Source organism: Nicotiana sylvestris, unplaced genomic scaffold (assembly GCF_000393655.2).
Source record: "Nicotiana sylvestris unplaced genomic scaffold, ASM39365v2 Un00008, whole genome shotgun sequence".
In the NCBI taxonomy this organism is placed as follows: Eukaryota; Viridiplantae; Streptophyta; class Magnoliopsida; order Solanales; family Solanaceae; genus Nicotiana; species Nicotiana sylvestris.
Genome location: NW_027184344.1, coordinates 13,365 through 23,359, shown reverse-complemented (window position 1 = coordinate 23,359; position 9,995 = coordinate 13,365).

Here is a 9,995-nt window from a genome sequence, read left to right as displayed (position 1 = left end):
AATATCAAGAAACAGTCATTGGCAAAGATATCGGGTTCGTTAGTTGAGGCGGATGGGAATTTGGATAAGGTGTTTGAGAAAGTATTTGCTGAAGTAAACATGGTTGAGGCCGGGGAAGGGTCAAGCAGAGCAGACATACAGTACATCGGACCACGTGCTAACATCAGCAATTGGGAAGCTACTCCTCTTCCAGTTCGGAGGGAGTCGTGGTAGTGGGTTTTGTTTTCCTTTTGTCACCTGGATTATTCCAGGGTTTGTAATCCAGTTGTTATGTTCCGTCCGTTTGGATGAGTTAAAACCTTGTTGTCTTTACGTTTAATGAAATGCAATTTTCTTCGTCCCTAATTCTCTTTCCATTTTCTTTTCTTTTCTTTGTACAGTTCTTTTTATGCTGATATCAATGACATGACATGCATGAGGAATCTTCGGCCCAGTTTTAAAAGCCAATCTAGTTCAGAAGTAATAATACAAGAGATCGAGTGTGATGATGGGATGGATTGTAATAATGATGAAGCTTATGAGGAAATTAGTAAAGAATTAAGTCACTTTGAAGAAAAACCCAAACCTAACCTAAATGACACAGAAGCAGTTAATCTAGGGGACCAAGACAATGTACGGGAAACTAAAATAAGTGTTCATTTGGAGCCACAACTCAAGGAGGAGATAATTAAAGTATTGCATGAGTACAAAGACGTTTTTGCATGGTCATATGATGATATGCCGGGTCTAAGCACCGATTTGGTGGTTCATAAATTGCCCACTGATCCAGCACTCCTCCCTGTCAAGCAGAAGTTGAGAAAGTTCAAAACAGACATAAGTGTGAAGATCAAAGAAGAGATCACCAAGCAGTTTGAGGCAAGGGTCATTCAGGTTACACGGTACCCCACTTGGTTAGCCAATGTCGTGCCTGTGCCAAAGAAAGATGGCAAGACCAGGGTGTGCGTCGATTATCGAGACCTTAACAAAGCAAGCCCAAAAGATAATTTCCCACTGCCCAACATCCATATACTGATCGACAATTGTGCCAAACATGATATTGGCTCTTTTGTGGATTGTTATGCGGGTTATCATCAGATTCTAATGGATAAGGAAGATGCAGAAAAGACGGCATTCATCACGCCGTGGGGAACGTATTGTTATCGGGTCATGCCGTTTGGTTTGAAAAATGCTGGGGCAACTTATATGAGGGCCATGACAACTATCTTCCATGATATGATACATAAAGAAATCGAGGTATACGTGGATGATGTGATCGTGAAGTCTAGACAGCAATCTGACCATGTCAGAGATTTGAGAAAATTCTTTCAAAGGCTTCTCAAGTACAATCTTAAGCTCAATCCTGCGAAATGTGCTTTCGGGGTGCCATCTGGGAAGTTGTTGGGATTCATAGTTAGCCGGAGAGGTATTGAATTAGACCCGTCAAAGATCAAAGCTATTCAGGAATTGCCACCTCCAAGAAACAAAACCGAGGTGATGAGTTTGTTGGGAAGACTGAACTATATCAGCAGGTTCATTGCTCAGCTCACGGCAACATGTGAACCAATTTTCAAATTGTTAAAGAAAGATGCCGCGGTCAAATGGACTGATGAATGCTAGGAGGCTTTTGATAAGATAAAGGGGTATTTGTCAAACCCACATGTGTTGGTCCCACCAGAACCAGAGAGGCCTTTGATTCTGTATCTGACAGTTATGGACAGTTCATTCGGCTGTGTACTGGGGCAACATGATGTTACGGGCAGAAAGGAGCAGGCTATCTACTATCTCAGTAAGAAGTTCACATCTTACGAGGTCAAGTATACTCATCTGGAAAGGACATGTTGTGCCCTAACTTGGGTGGCACAGAAATTGAAACATTACTTGTCATCTTACACCACTTACCTTATATCTCGCTTGGACCCGTTGAAGTATATTTTCCAGAAACCCATGCCCACAGGAAGGCTTGCAAAGTGGCAGATCTTACTTACAGAGTTCGACATTGTCTATGTGACACGGACTGCCATGAAAGCACAGGCATTAGCCGATCACTTGGCTGAGAACCCCGTTGATGAAGATTATGAGCCTTTGAAAACTTATTTCCCTGATGAAGAGATAATGCACATTGAAGAATTAGAACAAGCTGAGAAGTCGGGATGGAAACTTTTCTTTGATGGGGCTGCAAATATGAAGGGTGTGGGAATAGGAGCAGTACTTATTTCGGAAACAGGTCAGCATTACCCTGTTACAGCTCGGCTTCGTTTCTACTGTACAAACAACATGGCAGAATATGAGGCGTGTATATTGGGATTGAGATTAGCTGTGGATATGGGTGTACGGGAAGTCTTGGTCATGGGTGACTCGGACTTACTGGTACACCAGATTCAAGGGGAATGGGAAACACGGGACTTGAAGCTTATACCGTATCGACAATGTCTGCATGAGCTTTGCCAGCGTTTTCAGGCCATAGAATTCAGACACATTCCAAGGATTCATAATGAGGTTGCTGACGCTTTGGCTACTTTGGCGTCAATGTTGCACCATCCAGATAAGGCCTATGTTGATCCATTGCAGATTCAAGTCCGTGATCAGCATGCTTACTGCAATGTGATAGAAGAGGAAATCGATGGAGAGCCATGGTTCCATGATATCAAAGAGTACATCAAAGCGGGAGTGTATCCAACGCAGGCCACCGGTGATCAGAAAAGAACAATTCGACGGTTGGCAAGTGGGTTTTTCCTTAGTGGAGGAGTACTGTACAAAAGAACGCCAGAGCTCGGTTTGTTGAGATGTATAGATGCACGGCAGGCCACAACTATCATGACTGAGGTGCATTCCGGAGTTTGCGGACCGCATATGAGTGGGTATGTTCTAGCAAAGAAGATTCTCCGAGCAGGTTATTATTGGCTCACGATGGAGCGAGATTGTATCAGTTTTGTGCGTAAGTGTCATCAATGCCAAATACATGGAGATTTGATTCATGCTCCACCATCAGAATTACATGCGATGTCTGCGCCATGGCCTTTTGTCGCATGGGGCATGGATGTTATTGGGCCAATTGATCCAGCAGCATCAAATGGGCACAGATTTATCTTGGTAGCTATAGATTATTTTACCAAATGGGTGGAAGCGAAGACATTCAAGTCTGTGACCAAGAAGGCTGTAGTTGACTTCGTGCATGCAAATATCATATGTCGGTTTGGGATCCCAAAGGTAATCATCACAGATAATGGGGCTAATCTTAATAGTCATTTGATGAAGGAGACATGTGAGCAGTTTAAGATTGCTCACAGGCACTCTACTCCGTACCGTCCCAAGGCAAATGGTGCGGTTGAAGCGGCCAATAAGAACATAAAGAAAATACTCCGGAAGATGGTTGAAGGATCTAGACAATGGCACGAGAAATTGCCTTTTGCATTGTTAGGATATCGCACCACCATGCGTACCTCGGTAGGGGCGACTCCTTACTCATTGGTATATGGTACCGAGGCAGTAATACCCGCAGAAGTGGAAATCCCATCTCTGCGAATCATTGCAGAGGCTGAGATCGATGATGATGAATGGGTGAAAAGCCGTCTTGAGCAGTTGAGTTTGATCGATGAGAAAAGATTGGCATCAGTGTGTCATGGCCAACTGTACCAACGAAGAATGGCAAGAGCATACAACAAAAAGGTACGTCCAAGGAAATTTGAAGTCGGGCAATTAGTACTGAGGCGGATCTTGCCTCATTGGGCTGAGGCAAAAGGAAAATTTGCCCCAAACTGGCAGGGACCATTTGTGGTAACCAGAGTGTTGTCTAATGGAGCATTGTATTTGACAGATGTGGAAGGAAAATGTGTAGAAATGACCATCAATTCCGATGCGGTCAAGAGATATTATGTATGATTTCTTTATGTTCTGAATGTATCTGTTCATATTTGGCATATCTTAAAGATTGAAATGATGAAGGCATTTTGTTCTGCTATCCAAACACTCATATCCCTTGTTATCCCTTTTGATCCTTACTTATTTTTCATACACCTCTTTCGGAATCAGCAACATTATCAGAGAACACAAGTGCCGAACAAAAAAAAAAGAAAGAAAAAAAAAGAAAAAGAAAAGAAGAAAAAGAAAAGAAAGAAAAGTGAAGAAAAAAAAGGGGAAAGAAGAGAAACATAACAACGTAGTCTCGCCAAGTGAACTATGTTTGACTTGATCCCGAAAGCGTATGTAGGCAGCCTTAATCCGAGGTTCAGTCATACCAAATAGAAATCCAAAAATCCCCAAGCAAGAAACTGGGGCAGAAGTGGTGATTGTTATGAAAGTTGGATTCCGAAAGTTGTAATTTGAACCCATTTGAATTGTTTTGAGCCTTTTATACTTTTCTTTCTAACTCAATCCAAAAGCCTACATTACGGTCCAAAGAAAGACCTTATGATCAGTTTTGAGAAATGCCAAGATGAACAGGTAGGAATAACCCACGACAGGGGCAACACTCTGGTTCGAGCAAGAAGAACAAAAATAAATGAGAGAGTCTTATGGGTGAAAACCCTCACGGGCACCATAAGGCGACGGGAGCTGAGAGAAAAATAAATGAGAGAGTCGTGTTGGTGAAAACCTTTACGGGCACCTCAAGGCAAAGGTGAGATGAGAAATGGAAAACTGAGAAAAGGTCTGTTGATAGAAACCGTTTCGCGGTACCGCATGGAAACAAGGTTAAGGTCTAGATAAATCAAACAAGTGATGGAAGTTCTGGGCAATGAGGTACGGCAATTGAGAGTTGTTTGTTTGGACAGATTGGGCTGATTAATCCAAAATGCATGTCTTGACCATTGGTACTAGTTGTCTCGTTCAGATAAGTTTCTTTTCTTTCTCTTTTCAAACAGTCATCTGGTTTTGGATTCTTCTTATCCTTAACTCAAAAATCATTTCATTTTTCTTTTGAGGGTTTTTATCTAGCTGAGATGTTTCAGTGCCAGTTTTGTTCGATGCAAGCAGAAAGGACTTCAAAGTTCACTACCAGCTTCTAGAATTGTAAAGCACAACGTGGTCAGAGCATGTCAAAAACAACTTAATGTCAAGTGGAATACAGGGAATTAACGGAAGTTTCATCGGTGAAATGATTGGGAAATGTCGTGGGAAAGGCGAAAGCTCAAATAAAAGGTCAGAAAAGTGAAATAACAGCAGGGGTGTAAAGCATTTAGGTCGCCAGAGGTTGGGAAATTTAAAAGTTGGTCAAGAAGTCAAGCGGTTCAGGGTCAGTGCGTGGAAATTAGTCAACACAAAGCAAGGCAATGGAAGGATTTTTCAGCAAGAATGCCATCAACTAACCACCGTTTTAAACTGACGAAATTTTCTTTGATTAAGCAGGGGAGAAAAGTTAGTTGTTGAAGAGGAATTATCCAGGAGGGAAAAACAAGCACTAATTAGGATAAATGCAAGTTGTCAGGAGTCCGCCTGGAGAACAGAGACGTACTTTTCAAGTTTAACGTCAGGAGTCCGCCTGAAGAACGGAGACACACAGTTTAAATTTTAAAAGTCAAAAGTCTGCCTGGAGAATAGAGACATTCATTTCAAATTTAGCAATCAGGAGTCCGCCTGGAGAACAGAGACGTACTTTTCAAGTTTGACGTCAGGAGTCCGCTTGAAGAACGGAGACATACAACTTAAATTTTAAAAGTCAGGAGTCCGCCTGGAGAACAGAGACATACTTTTCAAGTTTGATGTCAGAAGTCCGCCTGAAGAACAGAGACATACTTTTCAAGCATTGAAGTTGGGAGCCCGCCCAGATAACAGAGGCATACATTCAGTCTTTACATTTCAAGAGTTGAAGTTAGGAGCCCGCCCAGATAACAGAGGAATACATTTCAGTCTTTTCATTTCAAGCATTGAAGTTGGGAGCCCGCCCATAGAACAGAGGCATACATTTCAGTCTTTTCATTTCAAGCATTGAAGTTGGGAGCCCGCCCAGATAACAGAGGAATATATTTCAGTCTTTTCATTTCAAGCATTGAAGTTGGGAGCCTGCCCAGATAACAGAGGCATACATTTCAGTCTTTATATTTCAAGCATTGAAGTTGGGAGCCCACCCAGATAACAGAGGCATACATTTCAGTTTTTAATTTTCAAGTGTTGAAGTTGGGAGCCCGCCCATATAACAGAGGAATACATTCAGTCTTTAATTTCAAGTATTGAAGTTGGGAGCCCGCCCATAGAACAGAGGCATACATTTCAAGATCAAGTCAGAGGACAATAAAACAGAAGGTTACAACAAGAATCCCCAGCAGGAAACAATAAAATCCCAGCACCGAGAAACAGAAGGTCACAAGAGGTCCCAACACAAATTCAGGCGCATAACTCAAAAGGAAGAAAAGACGCATTTTGAAAGAAGCAGCTGGTGAACATTAAATCATGCCCAGCATAACAAGTCTGATGAAGAGAGCTGTACCCACCAGAGGAACCGCCAAAAAGCTTAATGAAGAAAGCCATGTCCCCAGCGGACCGAACAAAATGATGAAAACTGGTATTCAAAAAAGCCAAGGGCCAGAAGTCTTGGTAAAAAGGCACTAGAGGAAACACAAACCGACAAAAAGCAAGGCAACCGGAGCAAGGGGGAAAACAGATAAGATTCTGTAATTTCTAGCTTAGTCTAGCTTCTTATTTTTTAAGCATGGTGTAATAAGGAGGTCAGCAAACAGTAAAAGTAGCATGCAACAGCAGTAACATTGCAGTCCCATGGTAGTCCCAGCTACCAAGACTTCCCGAACTACATTGACCTGATTCCTGTTTAGCCCAGGATATGTAGGAAACCTTTGAAGCAAAGGTTCGGTCAAATCTTTTTCAAAAAATGCTTCACACGGAGTACTCGGATGGGCAAAAATCACTCGCTTTATCTTTGCACGAAAACCCTTCGTGTCTTCGGGCAAAGAGGGGCAGCAGTAAGCACGTGATTTTTGCCCAATATGAGAGTTACTCCCAAAAAATTCAAAAATAAAATGATTTTTCTTTGATGTGCAATTTTGTGATATTTTGTGATATTTTGAATAATTATTTGTATTTGTCTGTGCATGTTTATTTGCTAAATTAATAAAAAATACAAAAATATGTCGCATTTTGCATGTAGGATTTAATTCTACAATTGTTAGTGATTAAATTTGTTTTACAAAAATTAAAAATTACAAAAATAGGCATCGTTTGCATTTTTAGCATTTAATGTCCAAATATACAATTTTATGCTTAATTAATACTTAATTGTGCGTTAATTGTTATTGAGAGTTAATTTGCACTTTTATAACTTAATTTAGTTCTTAATAATAGTTTAAGTATTTTTATAATTTAGTTTTAGAGAAATAAAAGAAGAAAAGAGAGCGAAAATATAAAGAAAGTCGGAATTGGGCCTCTTCTTCGATTTCAAGCCATAGGCCCAAAAAATGGCCCAATCTTCCCTACGACCCAGTCCATTTTGAACTGGGTCGACCCAGTCCATAACCCAACATCCTATTATCTTACAAACAACACAAAACAAAAAAAAAGAGAAAAAAAACCCTAAAAAGACCTAACCAATCCGCCCTCCCCCTTTCTTCTCCTTCTCTCTTTTCATCATCTTCCCCAAGCTAAAAAAAACACAACCATGGCTGCCCCCTTACACCCCAACCATGGCTTCCCCTCCATCTTCACGTCTTCATCTTTTCCGTCGACGTCGTCCATGGTTTCTCCGTTGCTTCATCTTCTTCGTCAAACCTCCGTTGTGCGCACTGCTGCCCGTTTCTGCTCCCCGCTGCTTCTGCCGGTGCGTCGTCTTCCCGTCATCCTCCTCGACGGACTGCCGCTGCCATGGTCGACCAGCTGCTGCTGCTTCTGTCTCAACCAAACAACCAAACGAACACAGCCATGGACGAGCTTCGACGTCGACCATATTGTCGTCCATGGCTGTCCGCGCTGTGCTGCTGCCTGTCGCCGCCGCTGCTGCTGCCTGTCGACGTCGTGCTGCTGCTGCTCGTCGCAGCAGGTGTTGGACGGACTGCTGCTGCTGCTCGTCGCGGCAGTAGCTACGGGCTGCTTCATCTTCTCTTCGTCTTCGTCGTCATTTGTTCGAGCTTTGGTCGAGGCTCGGACAGATTTGTTTACAATCAAAGTTCTTCGTTGATTCATCTCCGGTTAGTTGTTTTTGAGTTTTATTTTGTCCATATTTCGTTTTTATATTTCTAAAAGTTAAAATCGTTAAATATTTGATTCTTGTTTTGTTCGTTGTTTATCGTTGAAATCATTTTTTCTAGTTTGTTCATGTTCATGTGCTTTGTTAAAATTAATTTTCAGATTTCAAAATAGAAGTTTAATTAGTTGTTTTCATATTCATTTCATGTTTGTATTATTGTTTAAGTGAATATTTGTTAGTTTGTTGTTTGTTAGATTCAAATTGAAATTTAATTAACTATTTCTTCAATTTGTTTCATGTGTTTATGTATTGTTAGAAATTGTTAGTATTGTTAAGTTCAAGTTTAAGTTCATAATTGTTTCTTCGTCGATCTTGTTATTTGTTTAAAGAATTTAGTTGTGTTAAAGGAATATATTGATTTAATCGTTTAATCCGTCATGTTTGTTGTGTTAAAATAGATTCATTCATGTTCATGTTTGGATGATCTTGAATCCGAATTTTGTATAGTTTGATTTCTTGTTTACCATTTATGATTATTTCTTGAATTGTTCTCATAATCTTGTTTAAAGTTTAATATAAGAATTGTTTGTTGTAATGTTGTTAGAGTTGATTTTAAGTTCAATATTATTGAATTTAGGAATCTAAATATACTTGTTTGATTGTTGTTGTTGTTTAAATCCGAAAAATAGGTTTGTTGTTGCCAAAAATATTGTTCAATCAAATTTTAGTTGTTCTTGGTTGTTCAATTTGTGTTCATGTGATTTGTTGTTGAAATGTTGTTAAAATCATGTTCATGTGATATTGTTGTTATGATGTTCATCCGTGTTCATATTGTTGTTTGAACATTGTTAGAAATTGATCATATTGTCTATATTTTGGTTAAGTTTGATTAATTGATGTGTTATAGCTGATGGGTAGTTTGGTAAATTTGTAATACGTTCAGGGGTAGTTTGGTAATTTCAGTAAGGTCGGAAGGGGTAGTTTAGGAATTGTACATTTTGTAATTGTTTATTTGAAGCATGGGGGACAAAATGAAATGAGGTGGTTGTGATATGATTATTTAATATAAAGGGGGGACAAGATTTAATTTAAAGGGGAATCTTGCATTATTTTAAATGAAGCATGGGGGACAAAATGAAATGGGGTGGTGTGATATGTTTATTTAATGTAATGGGGATGAGTGGAAAGATAATGGGTTGGGTAGAGAAAAAGTATGGATTTTAATTAATTGAAAGGTTTATGAGATGGGTTATAAAAGAGAAGTCTTGAAATCAGATAGAGGGGACACAGACAGAAAAAAGAGAGATTAGAGAAAAAAAGGAGCTGAACATTTATTCCGAAAAAACATTGAAACTCTCAAGAAAAGAAAAACATACAAAGAAAAAATAAAAATAAAAGTTGAAAATTAGAAGAGAAAGTAGTACACACCTGATAAATATTCTGGTATACAGGTGTAGAAATTAAGGGTTAAAGATTAACTAGCCTTTCAAAAATCTGAAAATTTCCCTTGGTTTCTGTCCGTTATTTTCGGCATTCCTGGATTTTATTTTGAATTTTTCAAAGCTGTCACTGGGATTTTCGTTGACTGGTTATTGCTGGTTATTGTTGCTGTTGCTGTGTTACGTATTACGTTGCTGACTTTCTTCTTCTTATATTGACAATATCAGGTACACAACTGTAATTTTGGCATTTTGTAAGCTGAAATGAAGAATGGAGTGTTAAATTTTTAATTTAGTTTAATTTAATTTTTTGTATTGTATTTAGGTTATTCATGTATTATTATTCTGTAAATCACTGTCATTTGGCATAACTAGGCATATTATAGCGACATATTAAATAACGCCTTAACCAGATTATTAGGAAATATATTTAAGCCTGATTATTAATT